General features: G+C 51.9%; 1 protein-coding gene across 16 annotated transcripts in view; it reads left to right on the top strand.

Annotated features, from left to right (window-relative positions):
• ASB13 (ankyrin repeat and SOCS box containing 13) overlaps positions 1–25,908 on the top strand; it is a 63,242-nt gene extending 37,334 nt beyond the window's left edge. For 7 of the 16 annotated variants that reach the window (XR_010127373.1, XR_010127381.1, XR_010127382.1 and 4 more), the window contains one exon: positions 2,573–2,971. The gene's annotated coding sequence lies outside the window, so the exon portion shown is untranslated. Of the gene's footprint in view, positions 1–888; positions 976–2,572; positions 2,972–4,629; positions 5,265–25,802 lie in introns of those variants that run through there. The other 9 variants (XR_010127374.1, XR_010127384.1, XR_010127379.1 and 6 more) reach the window with 5 other exon arrangements.
• Positions 25,909–27,006: the final 1,098 nt, after the last annotated feature.

Below are 27,006 nucleotides of genomic sequence, written 5' to 3'. Positions count from 1 at the left end.
CAAGAGATCGAGACCATCCTGGCTAACCCGGTGAAACCTCGTCTCTACTAAAAATACAAAAAAATTAGCCAGGCGTGGTGGCAGGCACCTGTAATCCCAGCTACTCAGGAGGCTGAGGCAGGAGAATGGCATAATCCCAGCTACTCAGGAGGCTGAGGCAGGAGAATGGCGTGAACCCTGGAGGTGGAGCTTGCAGTGAGCTGAGATCGTGCCACTGCACTCCAGCCTGGGCAACAGAGCGAGACTCCGTCTCAAAAAAAAAAAAAAAAAACAACAACAACAACAGTAACACAACAGTAACAACACAACGCCGTAATGCCAACGTGTTCCCTGCCTATCCTCCTTCTCACTGTGAAACACATTTTGGACTGTGGAGAAAGCTTTCTAGTTAAGCAGGAAATTCCTTTCCATCTTTTAGGGCTCAGCTCATTTGTGACCCCTGTGAACGTTCCTTAATTTCCTCCCAGACTGAAGAACCCTTCTCTTTCTGGGTTTCCAGGTACCTTGCTTGTAACTCTACCCAAAGCACTTTGCTTTTAATTCTATAGCAGTTCCTATCTTTCTTGATTCAAATACTTTATTCATGTGCTTGTAAAGTTTCCCAGACTGCAAGGACCTTGAGGCTAGAGGCCAGATCCTGTCTGCCCTCACTGCAGGAGCTCCATGCCCAGCGCACAGCCTGGCTCAGAGAATGAGCTCCGAACACGTTTGCAGCATGAGGGCCAAGGTGGACAGTGGCCTTCAGGGGCCCTGGCTGCTGGTGCCAGGTGGGAGGGACATCTGTTGGTCCTCATCGGTCATTCCGGTTGCACCTGGCTGCTGTTGTCATTCGGCACAGAGGGCTGAACCGGGCACCTCAGTCATTTTAATTTTTTAACCATTTCCCAGGGTGACCCTGAGCCGGGCCGCAGCAGTGGAGGGAGGCCTGTTGCGGGAGCAGGTCCGGGTTGACTGTGTGCCGAGGGCAATTGTGAGGTCAGTGGGTAAAGGGAGGAAGCTGCCCTTTGGCAGTGTTTAAAATCTGGAATCTAAGTTTTATTCATGGTGTGGTGTAGATGAGTGAATGCGCAACTATCTGAGTGTGTTCCCCACACAACGGAGTCATCCCTCCCAGCAGATTTCCAGAACCTCTCGGAATAAACTTTCTGGCCCATGTGTGGATCAGTAACAGCTGCTCTCTCACAGCTGCCACAATTGTAGCTGTCCTTTAGGGCTTCTAAACTTCCAACCAGGGTGCCCTGGCAGAAAGCACTTCATGACGAGTCCAGAGTGAGCCTAGCATTGGAAAGGCTGCAGCACCTGTCTCCAAGTCAGAGCGGTGGCAGACCCAGAGACCAAGGGGGGCAGCCTCGCCATCAGTGACGTCGCCTTTGGATCCCTGGGCATCTCCACGGGGCTTCACCTGCTGTCCACGCAGGGCTCCCTGCTGGATGCGGCCTGGCTCAGGGTCCACCTGGGAAATGAGAGCGAAAACACATTATTATGATGGCGCCACTCTTTTCACGGGAAAAAGTATATATTTAGGATTAGCCAGCTGGTTGCAGTTTATTTTTTAATTAATTGCTTTTAATTTTTGAGACAGGGTCTCACACTGTCACCCAGGCTGGAGTGCAGTGGTATGATCATGGCTCACTGTAGCCTCAACCTCCTGGGCTCAAGTGATTCTCCCACCTCAGCCTCCCGAGCAGCTGGGACCATAGGCGTGAGCTACCACGCTGAGCTAATTTTTAAAAATTTTGTAGAGATGGGGTCTCACTATGTTTCCCAGGCTGGTCTTGAACTCCTGGGTCCAAGTGACCCTCCCACCTTGGCCTCCCAAAGTGCTGGGCTTACAGGTGTGAGCCACCATGCCCAGCTCTGGACACAGTTTAGATGACCCCGTTTTGTGGGCAGCACCCAAACCATCTCAGCCAGGTGCTAATTGAACCTCGGGCCTAAGCAGGGTATGGGCCTTGGGTACACCGATGTCGGAGGGCTTCTTTCCAGCCTGTTTGACCGGAGCCTGCCAGTTTTGACATCCATAAGAAGCACAAGTGTGTGGTTGGCTTCTGTTAGGTTGGTGCAAAAGTACTTGCGGTTTTTGCCATCCAAAGTAATGGCAAAAACTGTGATTACTTTTGCACCAGTCTAATAACGTCTTTATGGCCGACTCGGGTTGGGGGCGCTCCTTCGGGTGCTCTTCCGAGGATAGCTGGGCAGTCTCCGGAGCTGCAGCGTCTTGGGCTGCCGGAGGGTGGCTGACGGCGGATCTCCTTTTTGTGGCTGTGGACACCCTTCAGCACTGCCTCCTTGGCCCTCAAAGCCCCTACTTTGGCTTGGGCTTTGGGAGGGGCAGGAGCTTCCTTCATTACCTTGGGCGCCATCTTGAGAAAAGGGTCCTGGCAGTTCCGTTTCCGGTGCCTCCTGCGGGTGGCAAGTCTTCGAGATGGCCGCATCGGGCAAGTGCTGCTGTCCTCTCTGCTTTACAGATGTGGGGAGGTCTGGGAGGTTAAACCATTTCCTCCAGATCACATTGCCGGGAAGAGGAACCCAGCTGTGCCTGACCGCTCCTTTCTTCTTCCTGCTTCTGCAGAGGTGGAGACGCCCGCGTGGCCCGTGTTGTCTTCCTCTGCCCACTCCAGGCCGAGCATCCCCCTTCCTGTCACGCGCTCTTTGATGGCTTCACTGTCCTGGACACCCCCTCAGATCTGTGCTGTCTTAGAGAAAGCAAGCAAGAATGGGCCCACGATGCTCCTCGTCTTTGGAAATGGATTTTTACCTTTGCAAGTGAGAGCTTTCAGAGGTACAGAGTCCTGGGGCTGCACAGGAACAGGGGGCCTGGTCGGGGCTCTTTTCCTTTCAGGGGCCTCTTTCTCTATAAAAAAAAAAAATAAAAATGCGATTTTATGACTGTTGGTACAAAGATGAATGTAATCTAGGCTGGATTCATAACTGTATATTATTATTATATTAAAATTTGATTTTAAAAGCAGTGGAGGCTGGGCGTGGTGGCTCACGCCTGTAATCCCAACACTTTGGGAGGCTGAGGTGGGTGGATCACGACGTCAAGAGATCGAGACCATCCCGGCTAACATGGTGAAACCTCGTCTCTACTAAAAAATACAAAAAAATTAGCTGGGCGTGGTGGCGGGCGCCTGTAGTCCCAGCTACTCGGGAGGCTGAGGCAGGAGAATCGCTTGAACCCAGAAGGCAGAGGTTGCAGTGAGCTGAGATGACGCCACTGCACTCCAGCCTGGGTGACAGAGCGAGACTCTGTCTCAAAATAAATAAATACATTAATTAATTAATAGAAGTGGAAGAACATTTTCTTGGGTCCCTAAAATATTGTGGGCTCCAGACACTGGAGGATAAGTCACCCCGAGTGTCCTACCCTTTATAATGAGTGGGAATTTAGCCACGGGGATGGGCCAAAAGGGGCTGCTTTGGGGAAGTGATCCTTCTGGGATCCTGTAACTGCTGAAGATCAGAACAAAAGGGGAGATTCTTGAGGTTAGCTTTTTAACTTTTTTGAGACAGGGTCTCACTGTGTCACCCAGGCTGGAGTGCAGTGGCGTGATCTTGGCTCACTGCAGCCTTGATCTCTCATGCTCAAGCAATTTTCATGCCTCAGCTTCCAAAGTAGCTGGGCTGGGACTACAGGTACATACCACCATGTGTGGCTGATTTTTTAATTTTTTGCAGAGACAGGGTCTCCCTATGTTGCCCAGGCTGAGGTGAGCTTTTTAGTGTCACCATTAAGCTGCTTGAAGCTCGAGGTCCTCTGCATGTTCTTAGTTTTCATGAATGAGCCGCAGGTTCACCCCTAAATATTTGCCAGCCACTGCTCAGGCACAGGTTTGTGGTGTGAGTCGTTGGTGCGCAGACGTCCTGAACCCCATTGGCCCTGACCTGCGGGTGACAGGCGCAGCAGGCTCAAAAGCTGCCCGGGTCCATTTGCACCCTCCTGGTGTTTAGCGTTTGGCCACACGGGGGCACGAGCGGGACAGCCTAGATTGGCCTGCGTCCCGTCTGGGCCTCGGGAGGAGCCGAGGGAGAAGCCTTGGGCTGGGCCCAGGAGGGTGTCGTCTAGAAGGCCCCTGCTCCCTGCCACCATCAGTAACCCCCAGCCCTGGAGGCATTGAAGGCAACTCAGTCCCAGGGAGCCACGGGCTGGATGGAGCTGGGCCACCCTGATTACAGGTCGTTCAGAGCTGGTGGCCTGGGGGTGTCACGCCCCGGGCCTTGGACTTCTTACCTGAAACACGCAGGGTGCCTGTGAAAGGTCTCAAAGGTCACTTTATGCTCTCAATTCTTCTAAAATTAAAATTAATTTAAAAAGACTTTTTCAGCTTTATTGAGGTATAATTAAATAAAAATTGTATATATTTAAGGTGTACATGATGCTTTGATATATGTATAGACCGAAATGATTATCACAGTCAAACTAATGAACAAACCCATCAGCTCACGTGGTGACAGTATTTCTGTGTGTGTGGTGAGAACACTTAAGATCAAATCTTTTAGCAAATTCCCAGGATACAGTATTATTAACTGTACTCATGATGCCATACATTAGATCTCAAATAACTTACTCATCCTGCATAGCTAAAATGTTATACCCTTTGACTGATTCAGATCTTAATTCTGCAGAAAATGCACCGGGGCCAAAGTGTAAGCAGACAAGGAAGGTCTCCAGGGACCACCATAGGACTTTTTTTTTTTTTTTCAGACAGGGTCTTGCTCTGTTGCCCAGGCTGGAGTGCAGTAGTGTGATCACAGCTCACTGCAGCCTTGACCTCCTGGGTTCAAGTGAACCTCCCATCTCAGCCTTCTGAGTACAGCTGGGACCACAGGTGTGTGCCACTACATCCAGGGACCGGAGGAATTTAATCCAGTTGAGCCATCAGCCTGGGTTACAGCCTCCTGCCCTGCAGCCTACTCTTCCCTAAACCCTGGGTGGAATGAGGCCACCCTGTTGGTCAGAACCAGCTCCTGGAAGACTCTGGCAACTTAGACGTGAATCCCAGGGAACTTTCCTCATGACAATGCTAAGTCTCTATCCTGGAAAAGCTGCAGCTTCAGGACCATAATGTGCAACCCACGTGCTGGCATGATGACACGGTCCTGTGCCACAGAGACCCCTGCTCTACATGCGACGATGCACCCTCTGCCCTCTCCATTGCCCCATAATACCCTCCTGTCACTTTCCCTTGGAGAGACACTGCTTTGAGAATATGCCCAGTGCCCTCCTTATTGGAGCCAAGTAATAAACTCATTGATCAAAACTTGCATTCTCACAGAGAGTCATTGTTGCTTGATAGGGGAATGAACCCTGGTATTTTTCGGGTAGCAGAAGCTCATGTTTCATGGCACGGCCAGTTTCTGATACCTGCTTGGCCATTACCTTGGCTGGGTGACCTGAGGCAAGTCACCTTTCCTCTCAGATTCTTTGTGTGTTGTTGGCCCTGTCGTTTCATTTTTTATTTTTATTTTTGAGACAGTCTCATTTTGTCACCTAGGCTGGAGTGCAGTGGCATGATCTCAACTCACTGCAACCTTCGCCTCTTGGGTTCAAGCAATTCTCGTGCCTCAGTCTCCCGAGTAGCTGGCACTACAGGCACACACCACCATGCCTGGCTAATTTTTGTATACTTTGGAGAGACAGGGTTTCTTCCATGTTGTCCAGGCTGGTCTTGAACTCCTGAGCTCAAGTAATCCTCCTGCCTCAGCCTCCCAAAGTGCTGGGGTTACAGGCGTGAACCACCGCACCCAGCCAGCCCTGGTCCTTTCAATGGGCCCTAGCTTGTCTGGGAGCATTCTTTGCGGGGTGAGAGGGAAGTCCATGTAAACTTTGCTTTCTACCTCCATCCCTCACACTGGTTGAGGAAGGTCTGGCTGAGGGCTGTCTCAGAGGAAGGGGGCTGCCTACAGGGGGCCAGGTGATTCCATCACCCGGAACCTCGAACCTTCCACTGTCCTGCTGCTGAGGCCTGGAGGGACGGCTGAGTCTGGGGAGAAAAAAAGCCAGGAGAACTGTGCCTGAAGTAGAAAGTCCACTCATTTGTCCAACAACCATAGCCCTGCACCCCCGGCTCCCAAGCGGCTTCGTCCGGACTTGGCAATGAACCGCTTCACCAGGTGTCCATAGCCCTGCAATCCCGGCTCCCACGTGGCTTCGTCCAGACTCGGCAATGAACCGCTTCCCCAGGTGCTTGTTATTTAAAGTGTCTCCACCATCCTGTGACTTCTTTTAAATTTAACCATCTTGGTGTCTTGCCACCCAGCCCTGAGCAGGGGTGCGGAGGAGTTAGCTGGGTGCTGACGGAGAACGTAGAGTTCTGGATCCTGCTCCGGGATGGTTTTGTAGAAATGTATCGAGGGAATGAATCATTTTCATCAATGGGTGTTTTCCTTCCTATCTTTTCATTTCTTTTTGTTTTACAACATCTTAGTATCTTGGAATTCTGGGAAGGAGAATGTAAACATTTTTCAGAACCAGTATTTTCCTGTCTTCTGTTTGGTCTGGGGCAGTGTCTTGGCCTCTCCTGGGATGTGGTGGCTGTGGAAGGCTGGTGGGGGTGCACCTTCCACAGCACCCCGAGACCCTTGGTAGCTCCCACTTGCCTGCTCTTGCTTTCAGCCCCTAAGGGCCAGCTGGTGGGGCCACCACTCAGCTCAGGGCTGGTGCAGGGCGCTTAAGGCATGTCTTTTGTCCTGATGGGCTCTGGAGGCCGGAACCTCAATTCTGCCTTTTGGTTTTCCCAAGTGAAAGAGAAACACCCAGCCCAGGGTGGGCGGAATGACGCTCGGCTCCAAGTGGAGGCTGGAACACAAAGTGAGTTTCTCCGGAGTGTGGGTTCCTCCTCTGCCATCTGGCAGCCTCCCCATTTCTTCCTCCTCCCCCTGTCCCACGCACTCATCAACCACCTAAGCCTAAACCACTCTCCCAGCGGCTCCCTCCTCCTTCCTCTGTGGATCCTGGGACTCTGTGGCCCACGAGATACCTCCAGCTTCCCTGACCTGGAGGCCAAGGTCACCTGCTCAATAGCCTTGACTTTGGCAGGGCAGGTGTCCCGAGACCTCCCTCCCTGGGACCCCAGCCACCTCCCCCACAGCCTGCCCATTCTCCATCCCCCCTCCCTGTAAGCCAGGCTCCAAAGCCAGTCATAACAAGGCACAAGAAAGGAAAGCGGAGAAAAGGAAAAACATGTATCTTGGCCTCAACACAAACCTAGAGACGATTCACTTCCAAACCACTGAAAACAAGGACGTGCCAGGGGTCTGACGCAAGGGTCTGATGCGGTGCGCTCACTCCTGGCCTTGCGGAAACGGGTCTCTGTTGGGGGGTGGGGGTGAGAATGGGGAGCGACAAGGGAGGTGACAGTCCCCCCACTCTGAAGCAGGGCTGAAAGTTGAGCCCCCATAGGGCTTCCCACATGGAGCAGGCACAGGGGAGGAAGTGGCTGTCTGGAGGGCAGACTGTCAGGCAGCCTTTGCCAGTCCTGGCTCCTCTTCCCCCTCCTCAGCCCTCCGTGCAACCCCAGCCTCTCCCAGAGGGCCTGACTGGTTTTTCCTGTTAACTCCGCCTGTTCTTCTTCTGCGGCCTTTGAAGCTCAGCTCTTTCCTTCCATGCCGTGACCTCAAATCCCGGCCCCTCCACTTCCTTCGTGGGGATTGTCCTTTCTTTCCAGGTCCCTGCATCCTTGTCCCGGAGCAGCCATCAGTGTGGAGCTGGGGCTTGGAGATCTTGCTCCCCGTTGCCTCTAGGGCTCAGGGGCAGGTGGGTATGTGTGCTCCCTGCAGGAGGACAGGTCTGGCCTGCTATTGTGATCTGTGGGACTTGGAGGGGTGTCCCTGACACTGAGCAGCTCCTTTCTTCTCACACAGTTCTGGAAAAGCCCATGAGGCTGGGGCAATTGCTGCTCGGAGAGTGTCTCTTATGAGGGAAGAGGTGGAAGGATTCATGCATTCTTTCACTCACTCACTCATTTACTCCTTGATCATTTCAGCACTGAGTGGGCACCTGCCCTGTTCCGGTCTCTTTCCGTAGATTGAGAGGTGGGCTGTTCCAGATTGACAGATGGGCTTGACATGGTCTCAGGCTCTGTGCACAGGGCTCCTGGGGCAGCTCAGAGCTGCAGTGCAGTCAGGTTATACCTCATAAGGAGAAGCCAGTGCAGTCAGGTTATACCTCATAAGGAGAAGCTGCCTGGGACCTTGACCCCTGGCCAGCAGAACAGCTGCTGCAGCTGTCACTGATTACCGAGCCTGCGTGGGCCTTGGGGTTGAGTGTCATTTGTCACTCCGGAGAGGACATACTGATGCCTCTCACAGCTTGTGGAGGAAATGTGCAGGCCCGTGGGGTTTCATAGGCTAGCGAGGGCCCTGCGGGCATGACCCGGGCCAGGAGCGGCTTTCTCAGTCTGTCCGTGAGGCCCTGGTCCAGGGAAACTTCCAGGGGCCCGGGCACGTGGCCACCCACTTTCTCAACCTCCTTCCTCAACAAGACACACTTTTTAAGGCTCAGTCCAGAGCTGACCTTCTCCCTGTGGTACTTGGTGATGAGAAGTCTTTCCACCTCCCGAGCCTTGCCCTTTTTGGGGGCATGAGATCCTGGGATGTTATTAACCCTCTGAGGCTCGGTTCCTCATCAGGAGCTTGGGGATCATTGTAGTTCCTACCTCCAAAATTCTTAAAAGGCCTGTTGCTATTATTCAACTTTCCAGACAGTTTAAAAGAGAAGTGCTGGAGAAACAGATCATCATAACAGCACATTTTACTGTAGTCTTCTGACGAGCCAGGTACTGAGGTACACCCAATACTCTCTCTCCAGGTGTAGAGAGTAGAGAAATCCGCTCAATCCTCAGTTTGATAATGAGGAAACAGAGGCCCAGAGAAATTAAGAAATGCATATAAGGGCATACACTGTTAAACAGTAGAGCTGGGATTGCCACCTATGTTGGATGATGGAACCCACGCTTAACCACTACCCTGTTCCAAAACCCAGCGAGAGAAAGAGAAACAGCCACAGAGCCTCTGCCTTCTTTTAAAGCACATTGGCTTCACCTTCAGAGTGGAATGCTGAGCCCTGCCTGGGCTTGCCCTGTAGCGTTTGGGCAAGGAGCTGAGGTCCTTGCACAGAGTGTTGTGGTTGGTGCATGGTTGCGTGTGCACTGCCCAGATGCAGGGTGTGGACTTTGCTCAGAAGCACAGCACCTGTGAAGCTTTCGGAAATTATCCCTCTGGCTCCAGCCCTTTCTAGAGATCTCCAGGCACATCCCTGCATGAAGGTTTCAGAGTCACTGGGTTTCCCAGGGCCTTCTCTTTGCTAGGAATCTCTGAGACGCGCTCTGCAAGATAAGTTGGCAGCATCTCTGTGCCTCTGGTTTTGCCAGGCTCCACCAACAACCCGCTAAGAACTCTTCATCCTCAAGGTAAAACCCAAACTCCTTAGCACAGTATTCAAGGGCCTGCTTCCCTGCCACCTGCTCACCTTCATCTCTGCCCACCTGTATCCCTGCTCACCTGCCTACCTGCCTACCTGCCTACCTGCTCACCTGCGTACCTGCCTACCTGCCCACCTGCTCACCTGCTCACCTGCTCACCTGCCTACCTGCCTACCTGCTCACCTGCTCACCTGCTCACCTGCCTACCTGCCTACCTGCTCACCTGCTCACCTGCTCACCTGCCTACCTGCCTACCTCCTCACCTGCTCACCTGCTCACCTGCCTACCTGCCTACCTGCTTACCTGCTCACCTGCTCACCTGCTTACCCGCTTGCCTGCCATAGTTACCTGTCCAGCTCGTCTTCCCTGGCCCTCCTGCTGCTGTTCTGCATGGGAACTACCGCTCTCCCATCTTCTCCAGCCAGCGCTCCTCTCTACTGCCACGTCCGCGGCCTTTCACTGTCCTCACGACTGATGCATCCACCCTGGTCCACCTGCCCCAGATGCTCCTTAGGGCAGCGGCCCCACTGAAGCATCTTTACATTCCCATAGAAAATTGTGGGATGCCAGACAGGGACAAGCACCTCCAAGATGAGGGGATCAGAACTAGAGATGAAAAGGGATTTGTCATCCATCACCAAGAAAATCAACACGAGAGGCGGGACTGGAACCCTTTCCCACGACATCTGGGGTCGATTTGTTTGGGGGCCACAGGGCTTTTTCACCCATGTCCACCTTAGTACACTGAGGGGAACCCCAGTGAAGGCCAATGAGAGAAACCACACATCACTGAGGGCCGACGGAGAACCCCAAAGCCCAAATCGCTGTGCTCCCCAGTAGGTAAGCATCCCCTGCGAAGAAAGCCTACCTTCGCTCTCCGTCCCCAGATCCCCATATCCAGACAGAGTGAGGAAATGCATAAAAACAAAACGCAAAACACACTCCTTCCCCAGGTCCCCAGACACCCTTAACACAGCTATCTGCAGGATTGAATGATTGCCAGGACCACACAATTTACACTTGGCTGTCGTGGTCCGGAGGGGAGGACTGCACCAGCATGAGAAGACCAGAGAGCAAGGAAATGGAAATTTGGCAAGATCCCGTGGCTGCTATTGGTGGCTGCAGCCAGACAGGAAAACTGAGATGGTGTGAGCAGAAAGGGCTGGAAGGAGTTGGCTTTTTCCAAGAAATTACAGCAGAATCTTCTTCCAAGAGGCTGGGGGCCTCTGCAGACATGATCTCATTACTCACCCCCCAGATCCCCCCGGCTTCCCTATGGACCAAGGGCCAGGGGTCTCTGCCCAGTCCTAGCTCCAAGGAAACTCACTGATTCCCGAGTGGGCGGCACTCGGGGGGTGGGCGGCTCTCGGGGGTGTGGATGGCACTCGGGGGGCTGGTCGGTGGCACTCGGGGGGTGGGCGGCCCTCGGGGAACGAATGGAATGGCATTCGGGGGGTCGGCGGCACTCGGGGGGTGGACGGCACTCGGGGGGGTGGACGGCACTCGGGGGGTGGACGGCACTCGGGGGGTGGATGGCACTCGGGGGGGTGGACGGCACTCGGGTGGTGGGTGGCACTCGGGGCGTCGGCGGCACTCGGGGGGTCGGTTGGCGGTATTCAGGGAGCCGACCACCCACGTGTTGGAGCCTCTTCTATGCCACAAGCCCTTTGCCAGACACTGACCATTCATACAAGGTGTGTCAGAGCTGGGCCTTAGCAAGCAAGGGACAGAGTTGTGCTTATGATAGGGGCTAAATGAGGTCCTGGAGCTGGTGCAGAAGAACAGAGTCTAGGGGTCCCGGAAGGTTTTGTGGAGCTGCCGTGCTAGCTCCCATCCAGGGTGCCAGCTATGGGCAGGAACTGTGCTGAGTGACCCCTAGACATCAGCTCACTTAATCTCCCTAACAACCCGGAGTCTGCTCAGAGCATGGCCCATTGGCTACCTAAGTGCGGTGCCAGGCACCGGCCATGGACGTTCCCTGGGTGAATGGCTGACAATGATACACACTGCGAAACAAGGAGGCTGAAACCCTGGAAGAAAAGAAGCTTATCAGCAGTCCCTGAGCCCGGGAGTCAGATGCCAAACCCAGGACCCCAGTGGTTAAGAGTCCAAGCCTGGACACCAGAGAGGCCAGGCTGGATGGGGCTGGACTCTCAGTGTGGCCTTGCAAAAGTCACAGCCTCTGAATGCATGGGTTTGGATATGGAGATAAACATATTTCAGAGGCTGTTGGGAGAATGAAATAAAATATAAACTTGCTCAGCACAGGACTGGCTTGCAGTCACCGTGGAATAAATTACCGTCACTGAGCTGCGCTCTGATGCTGGGTCTGTGGGTGCCTGCTGTGGTCATGCTGTGCTTTCCCTGGACACTTTTCAGCATCCTCCCTGGGAGCTGCTTCTTCCTAAAGCTTTGGGCTAGGCTTAGATGTCCTCCTGCGTCAATACAACATGACGTGTACAGGAACCTAACTACGGATTTTTAGTGAAGATGTTCATGTTTCTGAGAAAAACAGGCCTATTGAAGTAGCCTCTGTGTTTAAGTTAGAGGCTGGCTTTAACCTGCTGACTGTGGTCATTGAATGACAAACAGAAAAAGTGACCAAATTGTTTAGTAACTTACTCTATCTGAATACTTTGGAAAACAAAATGGACATTTGGGCTAACAATGAAAGGAAGGAAGGAAGGAAAGAAGGAAGGAAGGAAGGAAGGAAGGGCCAGGCACGGTGGCTCATGCCTGTAATCCCAGCAGTTTGGGAGGCCGAGGTGGACGGATTGCCTGAGGTCAGGAGTTTGAGACCCGCCTGACCAACATGGTGAAACCCTGTCTCTACTAAAAATACAAAAATTAGCCGGGTGTGGTGGTGTGCGCCTGTAAACCCAGCTACCCAGGAGGCTGAGGCAGGAGAATTGCTTGAAGCGGGAGGCAGAGGTTGCAGTGAGCTGAGATTGTACCACTGCACTCCAGCCTGGGCGACAGAGCAAGACTCCATCAAAAAAAAAAAAAAAAAAAAGGAAAAGAAGAAATGGCTAAAACACCACAACTAAGAAGAATGACAATGAATTGCTAATTAGGGTCCCTTCCAAATCTTGGTAAGGATGGGATGTATCTGTTAACTTAGTTAAGATTCTATGGCTTGAGTTTGGTTACTACAGGAAAGCATGGAATGAATCCCAGCTTTGGTTATGAAATGTGAGATCTGTGAAATTCCAGCACTTTATCCAGCACAGTGAAAGCAACATTCTTACCCAAGGAAACAAAAGCCCATCCTTGATCCCCACAGGCTCAACCATGCCCTAATTAGAGTGTCTGTTAATCATTTTCCCTTGTTTCCCAGGCTGGTGGGCGGAGACACCCACATTTGGGATGGTGGGGGAAGGACACCAGTTTCTCCATGCCTCTGTTCATTATGGCGCTCTGTGGTTTGAGATAGATGAAACACATTGGCATGTCCCAGACTGACAATCTAAGGAAACTGGAGGAATCTTAGCAGCCAGGAGCTGGAGGTTACCCTTAGCTCAGCTGGGGTGAGCAGCTAGAATGCAGCTGGTGGCTCTGTGGAGAAAAAGATGCAGTGGCCTCTCCCTTGGAACAGTCCTCCTCTGTTCCAATTCCCAGTGTTTATTCTGGCCCCAGGCAGAGGGCCCTAGTGGAATAGGGCAGGGAGGAGGCATTTGGAAACCACAGGGTTACTGATGAGATGGTGCAAAACACACCTAACCAAAATACTGGCCCTAGGGTGGATCAGGGTGGTGCATTTCTGGACTGTTCCATGACCGTCAAGGCCAATGTGCACAGCTAAACACAACCAGGTTCCTGGTTCCTGGCAGACCTCGATTTCCTGAAAAACCTTCCACAGAGTGGTCCCAAGCCATATAAATCTATATATGGCTAGAAGGCCATATAAATCTCCTCCCTGCCCCCACTATGACGTGCAGCTTCAGGGTGGATGAATTTGCCTATGATAAGCAAGGCTTCTGGAAGAAAGACCTGCTTAGGGGATCAAATGCTTCCTGCCTAGGGGAAGGAGTGCCTTGTGCCCTGGCACAGATGGGACCTGGGACCTGCATCCCCCTCTGGCCCCCAGTCCTCCATCCAGGCGCTTAGACTGGGGAGCAGGGGGTAGCACTTCTCTCAGCCCCAGCCTTTGATGTGACACAGAGCCTGGGGTTCACTGGAGTAGGGCTGCGGAGGAGGAAACCCTGTGGTCGCGGAGGGGACTGGAGACCTCTGCCCGCCCTTGGGAGCGTGCGTCTTTCCTTCTGTTTGCTTGCAGGGAGGAGAAGGTGAGTATAGCAGAGAACTGGAGGGGACTTCGGAGTCCGTCTCCCATGGGGCCTAGTGCTGAAGAACTTTTCCCGGTGGAGGGTGGGGTAGGCCCAGGTCGTGAAACGGAGCCATTTTTTTTTTTTTTTAAATTTTTTTTTTGGAGACAGAGTCTTGCTCTGTCCAGGCTGGAGTGCCGTGGCACAATCTCGGCTCACTGCAACCTCTGCCTCCTGGGTTCAAGTGATTCTCCTGCCTCAGCCTCCCAAGTAGCTGGGACTACAGGCACATACCACCATGCTGGGCTAATTTTTGTATTTTTAGTAGAGATGGGGTTTTACCATGTTGTCCAGGCTGGTCTCAAACTTCTGACCTCAGGTGATCTGCCCACATCGGCCTCCCAAAGTGCTGGGATTACAGGTGTGAGCCACCATGCCTGGCCCACAGACATACTTTTAAGATAGCAGAACCGGGACTGCTGCAGCCTCATACCCAGCTAAGCCTTCAGGTTTCCAAGTAAGACCCAAAGCAGTAAAGACTTCCCTCAATCGGCCAAGTCTTCAGACTGCTCACAGGCAAAAGAAGTGGACAGGGACTCAGCTTCTACACAGCTTCCCTGACCCCTCCCCTGCAGCTTTCTTTTCTTTTCTTTTTTTTTTTTTTTTGAGATAGGGTCTCACTCTGTAGCCTAGGCTGGAGTGCAGTGGTGTGATCTCGGCTCACTGCAGCCTTGATCTCCTGGGCTCAGGTGATCCTCCCACCTGAGCCTCCCAGGTAGCTGAGACTACAGGTGTGTGCCACCATGCCTGGCTTGTTTTTTGGTCTGTTTTTGTTTTGTATTTTTTTGTAAAGATGAGGTTTTGACATGTTGTCCAGGCTGGTCTTGAATTCTTGGGCTCAAGTGATCCTCCCGCCTTGGCCTCCCAAGGTGCTGGGATTTATAGGCATGAACCACCATGCCTGGTCACCCCTGCAACTTTTGATGTCACTTGAAGGCAGGTTCTTTTCTCCCAGCTGAGCCCCAGTTTTCACCTTGAGGGCAGGGACAATGCCTGACTCTCCTTTTGCATCCTCAGTGCCTTGAAATCTAGGCAAGATAGGTGCTCAAAATGTCCAGTGAATGATGAATAAGGGGCAGGAAAACATAGTGGGGGAGGAGGGAAGGGGACAGAACGGTTGCCTGCAGGGAGCCTGCAGGGTGGGGAAGCAGAGATGGGAAGGCCACAGGCAATCCAGCTGGTGAGGTTGGAGGACACTTGTCTCTCAGCCTTTCGATGCCATCTGCAAACCTCACAGGTCCCCTTCCACAGCCTTTCCTGGAGGTTTGCTTAAGAACGTCGAGAGAGGGAATTAGCCAGAGACAACAGTTTCTCTTCGCAGTGGTTGGAAGTCCATAGAGGCTGGGGTGGGGAAGGGCTGGCATGGGGAGCCGACTTCAGGTACGTGCTTTCCTCATTCATGCTGAGCCCTGAGCTCTGGATGGCACCACACAGGCCTGCACACTGGTGAGACTGGCGTGGAGAGGTGAGTCATCCATTCTTCATGGCACAGCTGTCGCCTTCCTGAAACTCACATCAGACACACACTCATAGAATCAAATGTACCACGTGCAGCCATTACAGAAGGGCACACCAACCCCAAACTGCTGTTGCCAGGTACGTGCGTGGTTCCTCTCACTCACTGGTCCTGCAGAGCCTGGGGATGTCTGCAAGGATGAAATGAGGTAAAGATAAGATTCACTGAGGCCACTTTTCTCTATTTTTGTGCTAAAGTGACCAAGAATAAAAACTCTGGTCACCTGGTAGTCCCTGCACTAGAGGCCAAGCGTGGTGGCTCACGCCTGTAATCCCAGTACTTTGGGAGGCTGAGGTGGGCGGATCACGAGGTCAAGAGATCGAGACCATCCTGGCCAACATGGTGAAACCCCGTCTCTACTAAAAATACAAAAATTAGCTGGACCTGGTGGTGCACACCTGTAATCCCAGCTACTTGGGAGGCTGAGGCAGGAGAATTGCTTGAACCTGGGAGGCGGAGGTTGCAGTGAGCCAAGATCGCACCACTGCACTCCAGCCTCTTGACAGAGAGAGGCTCCCTTTCAAAAAAAGAAAAAAAAAAAAGTAAGTCTACAAATATTGCAGTCTATGGATGCTTGCGAGACCGTGAACCAAGCCTAAACATCTAGAGGCTCCAGTGAATCTGTTTGGCCGGCACTTTGGTTGTATCCACTTACAGAATAACCACTCACTTAGGAAGCATCCAGCCAGCCCTCCCTGCTGTGCGCCAGGCCTGGGCTGGGTGCTGGGGTACAGAAAGAAGCAAGGCAGGTGGTGCCTGCCCCAGGACCTCGGCTTCTCTCCATGCCCCATTGGGGGGTCTCCTGAACCTGAGCATTTCTCCAAAGCGAGTGCATTTTGAGTTCCTTTACAAATAATATTTCCAAGGACTGAAACCAAAAGGCCCCAGTAGAAAGAAGGGGTTTATATTCCCGTTCTCCCAGCCCTGCTGCCTAACCTAGAAGCATCAGAGGCAGATGGCTTCTTGGAGGTCACCCAGTGCAGGGTTTCTTTAGGTCAAAAGAGAGTGTGGTGACAGTGTTGTGATGTGTAACGAATTTAGGAGGTGTAACTCAGGCTCTACCTGCAAACCCAGGGTACAGTCTGCTGCTGAGAGGCTGTCAGAGTGGTGAGTAGCCACTCATACCACCTGTCTTCAGAGAATGAGGAGCCGGCAGGGGAAGGGCAGGCCGTGTGGCCTCCGGAGATGGCAGCAGATGGAGATCCGGGCAGAGGCAAGTTGGACTTTGTCCCTGGCTATGCCACTGATTCTGATTCACCGTTTAGAGAGGACTCACTGGTCTTCTCTTCCTGGGCTGTGCTTGCTTGCTTGCTTTCTCTTTCTTTCTTTCTTTCTTTCTTTCTTTCTTTCTTTCTTTCTTTCCTTCTTTCTTTCTTTCTTTCCTTCTTTCTTTCTTTCTTTCCTTCTTTCTTTCTTTCTTTCTTCTTTCTCCTTCCTTTCTTTTGTTTTCTTTTTCTTTCTTTTTTTCTTTCTCTCTCTCTTTTTCTCTCTCTCTCTCCTTCCTTCCTTCTTTCATTCTTTTGCTTTCCTTCTCCCTTCTTCCCTTCCCTTCCCTTCCTTCCCTCCTTCTTTCTCTCTTTCTATCCTTTCTTTCTTTCCTTTTTTTTCTTTCTTTTTTTTTTTTTTTAGAAAGAAGCACCTGCTTTGCTGCCTTCCCTCCTTTGCCTGTCCAAAGGTGAATGATATGAGTCGGGCAGTGTGCATGTCTTCCCAGAAGAAAAAATGAGGCTCAGATGTGACTCAGTGTCCCCGGTGAGTGGGTACATCATAAATGTCAGACATTAACTGCACAGAAAAGCCTTCTTGGGCTGTCTTCACCGTCTTGTTCTTTGGATTGGCTTTGGATTCCTGAGCTGCCCAATAAGGATGTGCATGGTGCTGCTGACCGTATGCTCCCCCGACAGTTCCAGGAAGGTGCAGAGTGCTGACAGCCATGCCCTGAAGCTTTCGCTTGCCAGTGCTTAGTGAGTAAGGAATTGTGAGACTTGTACAGCTCTGACAGCTCCTTAGGGATCACATAGCTCAGTAGGTGAGCCCAGCAGTTTCTGGGTGGGGGAGGGCGCTGAGTGAGCCAGCAGTGGAGAGGGGCTGGACAAGATCCGCTGACCACAGAAGAGAAGAGGGAGGTTCTGAGTGACCCACAGCACACTCCACACCCTTGGAAGATGGGGAAACCTTCCTAGCCTCCCACTGAGTCCTGGAGGCAGCCAGTAGAGCGTTCTGGGTCTGAGACCCAAGTCGTTTTTCACCCTGATCCTGCCCTCTCCTTGGCAGCTCTCAGAACTGACTCCTGAGGGAAGGCAAGTGTTTGAATTGACTTTCTCCAAAATTCTCACTCTTAGGAAGATGCAGGTGGAGTTATCTGTGATTCTCCCTGTGGGTCAAGTGAGTCCTCAAACTGCTTCCCTCATGGTGATAAAGTGGCTGCCAGCACCTTCCAGGTCACATGTATCCTTGTTCATATCTAGGAGGGAGATGGCTCCACATCCCCCAGACATAGAACAAAGCCCCCAAAGAAGAGGACTTGCTGGTTTTCCATTCTTTGCTTTCCTAGTTTCTTAAGTCCTGGAGGTAGTGTGTTAGAGACAGAATGGACAAGTAGTTCGTTGTCCAGATCAGGCCCTATCCAGAGTGATGGGATGGGTGGTATATGTGGTAATGGTGCTGGGATGGCAGGGGGAGCTGGTCACCTTGGCCCTTGTGGGGGACCCAGGAGAGCTGAGTCGAGGTCCAGCTCCGCCACTGGACTTCCTGGGGCTCAGTTTCCTCCTCTGTCAAATGGTGTCATTTGATTGTGATCTGTTTTGTCTCCAGTTTCCTAATAAATGTCAGCTGCTTGACAGAATGCATCTCATTTTGAAGGGAAATGTCCACTGCATTTATTTTAAAATATCTCCTGGAAAAGGGAGACCTTCTTAGCAGAATTTACCATTTAAGGAGCCAAGTGGTATTGCCAGCAGCAGGCACTGGTGACATCTGCCCTCACGGCTGGCCGGGCTTTGAGAGTGAAGCATGGGAATCCTGTCTCCTCTCCCCCTGCTGCCTTGAGCAGAGAAGGAATTTCTCAGGCTCTCGTTCCCAGAAATCTTCCCACTTACGACTCGAATGCAACCTCCTGCTCCCTGCCCACCCTATCAAGCAAAACAAACCTAACAAAACTGCAAGTGATCTAAGACCAAAATAGATCTTTCTGAATTTCAACCTTGCGGGCATGGTGGCTCATTGAACCCAGCTGCCAATTCATCTTCCCAGCATGCGTGGCCTTTCGGTTTCACCCTCTTCTGTGCCCGTGACTGACATGTCCCCTTTGTCCTAATGCTGCCAGCCCTTCCTCCTTGCAGTGACTCTGGGATGGCTTCCCCTTCCTTGACCTCCGTGGGGCGTTCCTCAGCCGATCACTCACCGTTCCTGCCTCCTGGCCGATGGCTCTGATTCGCGATGGCTTCTGCATAGTGAAGGCTGCCAGGCAATCTTCCTGGAGTATCTCCTTCACGACGTTGCTCCTTCTGCCTGAGAATCTGTAACGAGCACGGAAGGTCTCAGGATGTTGTGGGGACACGCTGGGTTGTTCTGATGGGCCTTTTGGGGGCTCCTGTCCGGTGGCCCGGGAATGTGTGTGTGGGAGGACTTGGTGTGGCAATCTGGTTGGAAGGGAGGGGTGGCTTTTATAGAAAGCACACTATCTTTACTTCCTGCGTCATCATAAAGCCATGAAAAGACTCAAAGTTTCTAAAGGTGATTTTATTAGAGTGCTTCACAGTCTGGCTACAGAACATCCACATCCAACTACTGTTAACAGGGGCTTTGTCAGCTCCCACAGCTAAAACACACCAAGGAAGGTCAGGCATCTGGGTTGATTTTCTCCAAAGCTCTTGATCCTATGAGGCTGCAGGTCGAGTTATCTGTGATGCTCCCTGTGGGTCAGGTTAATTCTCAGCCTGCTTCCCTTATGGTGATAAAGTGGCTGCCAGCACCTCCTGGATCACGTGCGTCCTTGTTCACATGCAGGAGGAGGGAGACATCTGCCCTCACGGCTGGCCAGGGTCTGAGAGTGAACCTTCCCCTAAACGTAGAGCAAAGCCCCAAGTTTCCCTCTGAAAGGATTCATTTAGGTTTTTCGTCCATCCTCGAAACCACATCTACAATAAGAGACGTCACTGCAGGTGCCCGGGGTGCCCTCCTGGACCCTTGGGGGTGTCGGCACCTACCCCACAGGCCACTGCTGAGTGACTGTGGGTTGGCGGGGGAGCCCCGTGTCACCACAACGTAAGATGGAGAAACCACATCACAGGGGAGCAGCGTTAATGGATGGCCTGGCCGAGGGGTAGGTGGAGACTTTGTATGTGTGGGATGCACACACCCCAGCTCCTGCCCAGACCCACAGGCTGTTAACTGGGCATGAAAGTGCTGGCCCAGGGCTGGGTGCAGGCTCATGTCTGTAATTCTAGCATTTTGGGAGGCCAACGTGGATGGATTGCTTGAGCCCAGGAGTTCGAGACCAGCCTGAGCAACATTGTGAGACCATGATTTTACAAAAAATAAAAAATTAGCCGGGTGTGATGGTGCATGCCTATAGTCCCAGCTACTCGGGGGCTGAGGTGGCAGGATCACTTGAACCAAGGAGGTCGAGGCTACAGAGAGCCAAGATGGCACCACTGCACTCCAGCTTGGGCAACCCAACTCTCAATTTGTGCGATCATGGCTCTCTGCATTGATTCTGTCGCCAAAAAATAAATAAACAAACAAACAAACAAATAAATAAATAATAAATAAAATAAATAGATAAATAAAGTTCTGGCCCAGAAAAGAAAGTAGGTTTGAGAAATAGTTGGGGTGGGGAAGGAGCTTTCCTGAAAGAGCCACCTTTCCTTTGAAAAAGGAGAAATGGTGGCTCTGGAAGGACCCCCTCTGGAGTCAGACTTGAGTCCAAACATGCTTTTGAGGACACATCAAATGTATGGAAAACGAAGGAGGGGGTACAGGTGTGGGGCCTGTACTGCCCCTGGGGTCCTCCGGTTGATGGCATCCTGTGCCTGCCCTTCAGGATGGAGCGGGTTTCCTTCTGGTGCATAGCTCTGCCTCCCTGGGTGCCTGCTGCCTTTCTGAAAGTCCCCTATTGTGTATGCATCAGCCCCTGATTGATACGGCCACAGAGTAGGTGGACACCTGCGTGCCTCAGTTTCCTCACGGAAGAAGCAGAGATGCGTTCACAGGAAACCACGTAAGAAGCTTCTAGATACAAGCCTCACCCCTGAGGACAAAATTGACTTTCCTCAGGACCGAAAAGTCCCGGGGATTTTGGTTTCTTTATGGCCGGGAGTCAGGAAAGACCCTGCCTGCCCAGTGGCTGGGACACGTGGCATCTCCTTCTCTGCTTCCTCGGGGCAGGAAATGGCAGGCGGCACCTCGCTTTACTCCATGTCCAGCCCAACACCCCTTCCTGTGTTGGAAAACGCATAGAATCCATCCGGGGAAGAAAAGGTGCTGCAGTTCCAGTAGCAACAACACCCTCTGTTCACTGCTGCCCGGGCCCTGTGGCACTGGGTGAGATGGTGGGCGGCGGGAGTGGCTGTATTTTGGGAGGCTCCCATGCACGTTGTGTGACCGTGGGGTGGGGCACTCAGTGGTCCCTCGGAGGCATGTTGTTTGGTGGACCTCAAGTTCACAGCAGTGATACCCACTGAGTCAGTGGTGGTAGGGAGGTTCCAGGAGCCTGGCTTTTCAATGCCAGAAGACATGTTGCTGAGGGTCACCTGAAGCTGGAATTGGACCAACCCAGGAAGGATAAATGAGACACTTGCAGAACCAGAAGGACCTTAGTGAGACCCAGTCCCCTCCTTTGAGTTTATATAGAGAGAGACAGGGAGACCCAGGGAAGGGACAGGATTTACCCACAAAACTAAGCACTAGAAAGGGTTGGAATTTGACTTGAATTCTTGAACCTATTATCTCCTCATCTCCAGTCCTGGGTCTGTTATTGCCAATACATCATGTAAATGGAGAAACTTAATGTTTTGAGGAAGTTATGGCTCAAATAACCTACACTGTTAACTATTTTAAGTCCTAAAAAAACAAAAGAAAAACAGGTCAGGCAACCTCATCACTTCTTGGTTCTTGATTTTCACATCTCAACAGGGTTCTTACCAGTTGGGGTGGTCTGGAGTCAGAAAGGCCCCCAGGGTCTCCCCAGATTTTAGGATTCTAAGGCCTAACTCACAAGTATCTGGTTTGGAGTGAATTTGTATCGGTGGGGGGGTCTTCTTCAAGTCACTTAATGCTTTCAGAAAATGTGAAAATAATTAGTGGGGCGTGGTGGGGTACACCTGTGGTCTCAGCTACTCTCGAGGTTGAGGCAGGAGGATCGCTTGAATCCGGGAGGTTGAGGCTGCAGTGAGGTATGATAGCGCCACTGCACTGCAGCCTGAGCAACAGAGCGAGACCCTGTCAAAACAAACAAACAAACAAACACACACAAACCAACCAAATAAAAAAAGCAAGAAAATGTGAACACATGTGAGAGAGGAGAAGGAGCTCCATGAGGATGTTAACACGCCGGCGAGGTCTTTCGGAGGCATTTTGGTTGTCAGGGTTTACACTGGGGAAATTACGTCCATAGAACGGGAAGTAAGAGAACGAAGAGGGTCTTTCGAGGGTCAGCCCCACGAAGTCCACGCTGGCTCCTTGATCATGATTTTGGTTTTGTTTTGAAAGCAGGAACCCAGTCTTCCCATTTCACTGCCTTATGTAACTGCGTGGGCTTGTTTTGAAGCTGGATTTAATTTTAGGTGAAGTTATACATGTTTAGACTTATTAGGCCTCATGAGGAGTGAAACTCAGTCTGGCTGGTGCTTGCTCTGGGAATTAACGTGGTGTTTTCATCCAAGTTCTGGAAATCAACTGCTGCAGGAATATGCCTTGGATCCCACACTGGTGGGATCCCACCCACCCAGGATGCTGTGCAGAGCTGGCCCCAAGCCTGCACCCCCTCTTTCGTTTTCCTACACTCGATGTGTCCTCAAGAGTGTATTTGGACTCAAGTCTGACTCCAGAGAAGGTCCTTCCAGAGCTACTGTTTCTCCTTTTTCAAAGAAAAGGTGGCTCTTTCAGGAAAGCCCCTTCCTCCCACCAACTATTTCTCAAACCTACTCCTTTTGCTGGGCCCGAACTTACTTTCTTTCTTTCTTTCTTTCCTTCCTTCCTTCCTTCCTTCCTTCCTTCCTCCCTCCCTCCCTCTCTTCTTTCTTTCTTTCTTTCTCTTTCCTTCCTTCCTTCTTTCTTTCTTTCTTTATTTCTTTCTTTTTCTTTCTTTCCTTCCTTCCCTTCCTTCCTTCCTTCCTTCCTTCCTTTCTTTCTCTTTCTTTCTTTCTTTCTTTCTTTCTTTCTTTCTTTCTTTCTTTCTTTCTTTCTTTCTTTCTTTCTTTCTTTCTTTCTTTCTTTCTTTCTTTCTTTCTTTCTTTCTTTCTTTTCTTTTCTTTTCTGTCTTTCGTCAATGCAGGGAGCTATGATCACACCTCTGCCCTCCACCTCTGTTGCCCAAGCTGGAGTGCAGTGGTGCGATCTCAGCTCTCTGTAGCTTTGACCTCCCTGGCTCAAGCAATCCTGCCACCTCAGCCTCCCAAGTAACTGGGACTACAGGCATACACCACCACATCTGGCTGATCCCTTGTGCCTCAGTTTCCACCTCACCTTTCAGGCCTTTCTAGAAAAATATCCTACAATGAAGCTTGTGGAGATCCTTGAAGATGAGACTGGTAGAGCCTGGTCTAACCCCAAGACGGGTGGGGAGGCCCGGGCAGGGAGTGCGTGTGGGCTGCAATTGCTGTTTTCCACGCAGCACCAAGGATGGCTGCCCGCCTGGGATCCTGCCTTCGCTAATGACAGTGAACCTGCATCATGCGTCTGCATGGCCTCCCGGAGTCTGAGGACCGTGCTGCACAGCCTCCTTCTGGGACTGAAGTTGGAGGAGTGAGAAGGGAGGATTCCCTCCTCCTTCTGAAGTCCAAGGACAGGCTCCTTCTGACTGGAGAAAGGAAACATCATTATTGCTTATGAGAGGATGGGAAGGGAACCATCTCCTGCAGAAGACAAACCAATCTTGGCGTCTCCAAGTGGTTGGCTATGCTGGTGTCTCCTCTCTCTCTAACTTTTCCTCGACTGTGCTTACAGAAAAGTGCGCACGCCGTGAGTGTTCAGCCAGTTGAAGTTTTATAAGCGGAGCCCATTCTGAAGCTGTGCCCTGCTGGCACCCCAGACCCTCTCCCCGCCCCTGCCCCGGGCAGCCGCCTTCCAGCTCCCAGCAGCAAGGCTGGCTCTGCCTGTTCTTGGACTTCATACACTGGCAGCGGACAGTGTGTGCCCTTTTGTTTCTGGCTGTTTTGCTCAGTGGTGTTTGTCCCACCTCTTTGGAGGGATCTAAAACCCAAGCAGGGTTACCTGTGTGTGGGTCCCACAGGCAGCTTCCCAGTAGGATGTCAGGAAAAGAAAGGGGATGCGCTCAGAGGCAACTTCAGCCCAAAGCCAGAGAGACCAATGTTGTCTCCAGAGCTGGTCCCCACAATGTGGTGCAGAGCTCTGACCACTTGTCCCCAGCATGCAGGCTGTGCAAAGCTGGGGGAAGTCCTCCTGTCCTGGTGGCCCAGAAGCCAATGGAAGAGGCGTGACTTCTCAGGGCCCCCAGCACTCTGTCACATTCACACACGCTTTCCTGGTGCTAGGAACTGAGTGTTTGTGTCTCCCCCAGATTCCCATGTTGAAATCCTCACCCGCATGAAGATGGTGTTAGGAGGTCAGACCTTTGGAAGGTGATGAGGTCATGAGGGTGGAGCCCCAACGAATGGGATTAGTGCCCTCATGAAAGAGACATGGGAGAGAAGATCTCTCTCCTCCGCTTGAGGGCACAGGGGGAAGCCTGCTCGTCTGCAACCAGGAAGCCGGCCTGCAGCAGAACCTGACGGTGCAGGCGCCCGGATCTCAGAACTGCCAGCCTGCAGAGCTCAGAGGAGAGACATGTCTGTTGTTTGTAGGTCACCCAGTCAGCGGTTCTTTTTATAGCAGCCTGAACTGACCAAGACACTTGGGAAGGTTTGTTCCTTTTTGGTTTTGGTTCTTGTTTTGTTTTAACCTAACCAAATTCTTGACCTAGTTATTTAGAAAAGAGAAGCCATGTCTTCTGAGGCGCCAGTCTTCAATAGGGAAGGCCTCCAGTGGTCTCGGAGTCTGCTGTTTGCTAGGTTGGGGGAAGCTCCTGTGCTTCTTAAAATACTTCTAAGGCAACTTATAGGTCATGAAAGCCATGAAATCATTGTTTTTAAATTGTTTCTCACACCATTAATTCAGGAGGGAGATCTTTACCTTTCATCCTATCTTGTGCAAGAGGAAAAAAGTAGGAATTGAGGTCAAGTTAGGCAGGGACCTCGGAGTCCTTTTGGGAGTATAAGAGCTGGCCATGCCAACAGATAAGATGGAGCTTTTTTAAAAAATATTTATTTATTTTAAAATAGAGATGAGGACTCACTAAGTTGCCTAGGCTGGTCACAAACTCCTGCCTCAAGCAGTCCTCCTGCCTTGGCCTCCCAAATTGCTGGGATTACAGGCGTGAGATGGATTTTGTTGTGACACTGTCGGCATGAGTGTGCAGTCGCCACACAGTCTTGGTGACTTAGCCTTTCATGTTAGCTGTGATTAGGATTGTGTCCTTCATGACAGCAACTCTGGAGAAAGGCCTTGGGTAAGGCATGAAATGGTTTTTCTCTTCCTTGAGCTTCAATTTTTTTCCCCCCTCAGGATGTTTGCAGATGTTAGGACTATGCCTACATGCTAAGAGCACCTGGGAAGGTGATGGGATTCCTGTGGGCCCCTTATCAGCTGGACTCAGGAAGGTGATGGACTTCCTGTGGGCCCTTCTTCAGATGTGCCTGGGAGGGTAATGGACTTCCTGTGGGCCCCTCATCAAGTGGGCCTGGGAGGGTGATGGACTTCCTGTGGGCCCCTTGTCAGGTGGGCCTGGGAGGGTGACAGACTTCCTGTGGTCTCCTCGTCAGATGGGCCTGGAAGGGTGATGGACTTCCTGTGGACCCCTTTTCAGATGGGCCTGGGAGGGTGATAGACTTCCTGTGGGTCCCTCATCAGATAGGCCTGGGAGGGTGACAGACTTCCTGTGGTCCCCTTGTCAGACAGGCCTGGGAGGGTGATGGACTTCCTGTGGGCCCCTCATCAGGTGGGCCCAGGAGGGTGATGGACTTCCTGTGGTCCCCTCGTCAGGTGGGCCCAGGAGGGTGATGGACTTCCTGTGGGCCCCTAGTCAGGTGGGCCTGGAAGGGTGATGGACTTCCTGTGGGTCCCTCATCAGATGGGCCTGGGAGGGTGACAGCCTTCCTGTGGTCCCCTTGTCAGATGAGCCTGGGAGGGTGATGGACTTCCCGTGGTCCCCTCGTCAGATGGGCTACTTGCCCGCCCCGTGTCTGTGTTGAGGCTGCAGCAGGAATAGCACATTGGAGCTTAAAGCAGAGTGCTGATGTGTGCACCGCATTCTTCCAGGGCAGCTGTGGTGTTGAAAGCTCATTTGGCCGGGGTTGAATTAGCAGAGTGCATTGAGAAATGGAACTGAAGCCCAGTGTGATCTTCTGGGAAAAGCTGACACCAGGTAGGCCAAAAGCCAACATCAAATCTACACAGTGGCAGCCGCCGACTGCAGTCAGGGAGACAGCCACATGCTCCAAATTGGGTGAAGATGGGGTCTGGAGAGGGCAGATTAGGAACAAATGAAGGGGGCTCAGGGGCTTCTGTGGCTGCTTTGAGGATTCCAGACCAGTGTTATGGGCAGGGGGTGCAAGGCCTGGCTGGTGTTAGGACTCCTGGGTCCTGTCCTGACAAGTGAGGGCCCGGTCAGGGGAATGCCAGCTGCGAGGGGCTCCCCTCTAGAGTCCCAGGGCAGAACTCTGCTTCGCTAGTCTTTCCCAAGCGGGAGGGTGGCTTTGCCAGCCTCAGCGCATGCACCCAGCTCTGAGCGCTGTCTGGCATCTCAGTAGCTACTCGCTAAACGTGCCAAATTGGTTAAGTCCTAATAGCCAAGGGAGGAAGCGGTCAGAGTGGGCTGGCCCTGAGTGCAGCTCACTGGTGGGGATTTATTGGGAGTGTCTATTGCTTGTTCTCCTCCATAGCAGCACGTGGGAAACAGAGGCATTTCTGGTGTCCAGGTGACCTTGTGAAAGGGTCTTTTTTGTATTTTTTAAGAGATAGGGTCCGCTTAGGCTGGAGTGCAGTGGTGTGATCATAGCTCACTGGAGCCTCTAATTTCTGGGCTCCAGTGATCCTCCCGCCTCAGCCTCCAGAGTAGCTGGGACTACAGGCTCATGCCACCATGCTTAGCTAAGTTTTGTATTTTTTTGTAGGGATGCAGCCTTGCTATGGTGCCCAGGCTAGTCTTGAAATCCTAGCCTCAAGTGACCTGTCTGCCTTGGCCTCCCAAAGCTCTGGGATTAAATGCATGGCTCACCATGCCTGGCCCCAAAGCGTCTTAATTCCAGACCCTCCTTGTTCCCTGGAAACTCCTTTTCTGATGCCTTGGGTGAGCTGTGGTCTTCATCGTGGCCTCCCTTTATTTTTTTTTTCCAGCTACCTACATTTTCACTGATTATGTGATTTTGAGGGGACTTGGAAATTTATAACATTTCTCTATGGTTCACCTACCATCTTGGGTCTCTAAAGTTCACTTCCAGCAGGGCCAAGGAAATATTGAAGA

Source organism: Pongo pygmaeus, chromosome 8, assembly GCF_028885625.2.
Source record: "Pongo pygmaeus isolate AG05252 chromosome 8, NHGRI_mPonPyg2-v2.0_pri, whole genome shotgun sequence".
Taxonomy (NCBI): domain Eukaryota; kingdom Metazoa; phylum Chordata; class Mammalia; order Primates; family Hominidae; genus Pongo; species Pongo pygmaeus.
Note: the sequence above shows the minus strand (reverse complement) of the source record. Positions and strands in the feature narration are given on the sequence as shown.